Genomic DNA, 721 nt, shown 5'->3' with positions numbered 1-721 from the left:
GGGAGAAGCAAGTTCCAGTCCCGGTCCGCCGGACCAGGAGTGGTCAGCTCCAGACCGAGACTGGGACAACATGCGAACTCGGACCGGACCAAGGAAACGGACCGGACCAAGAGAAAACACGTCCTGGTCCACCGAACCAGACGTGTTCCGAGGAGACATGCACCGCCTGACCAGAAGAGACGGACCGAGTGGGGAGAAGCAGTCTGGTCCGGGGCTGACCAATCCTGGTCCGCCGGACCAGACTTGGTTTTCTTCTCTCTGACCGACTGACCAAGAGACGGAGCGGACCGGGGAGAAGGAAGACTGGTCCGGCTGACCAGAATTTGGTCCGCCGGACCAGGATCCGAGAAAAATGGGAGAAAAATCTGATTTCGACCAGGAAAAAGGAAACGGCCAACGGGGTTGCCCGGGCCTGACCATACCTGACCGTGGACAAACCAACCCCCACCAGAGGATAAGACTTCGCGATTGGGATCAATCGAACCGAGTTTTCGCCAGAACGTGGCATAGCGTAGTGAGATGTGCGATATCGAAATACGAGTGATCGTTGTGTGATTGTATGCGGGTAGAATTTGCATGGCGTTAAACGGTAGCTCGGTAGGGACCGGATACCGTGATACGTATGGTTTTACTATGGGGATGTTGCACATTGTGTGCCATGTGTGTAGCTTGCTCGTGCATACGAGTTAAGCGTGATTGTGTTTGTGGATGGTTGTGGACT

Source organism: Tarenaya hassleriana, unplaced genomic scaffold (assembly GCF_000463585.1).
Source record: "Tarenaya hassleriana unplaced genomic scaffold, ASM46358v1 Cleome153, whole genome shotgun sequence".
Taxonomy (NCBI): domain Eukaryota; kingdom Viridiplantae; phylum Streptophyta; class Magnoliopsida; order Brassicales; family Cleomaceae; genus Tarenaya; species Tarenaya hassleriana.
Note: the sequence above shows the minus strand (reverse complement) of the source record.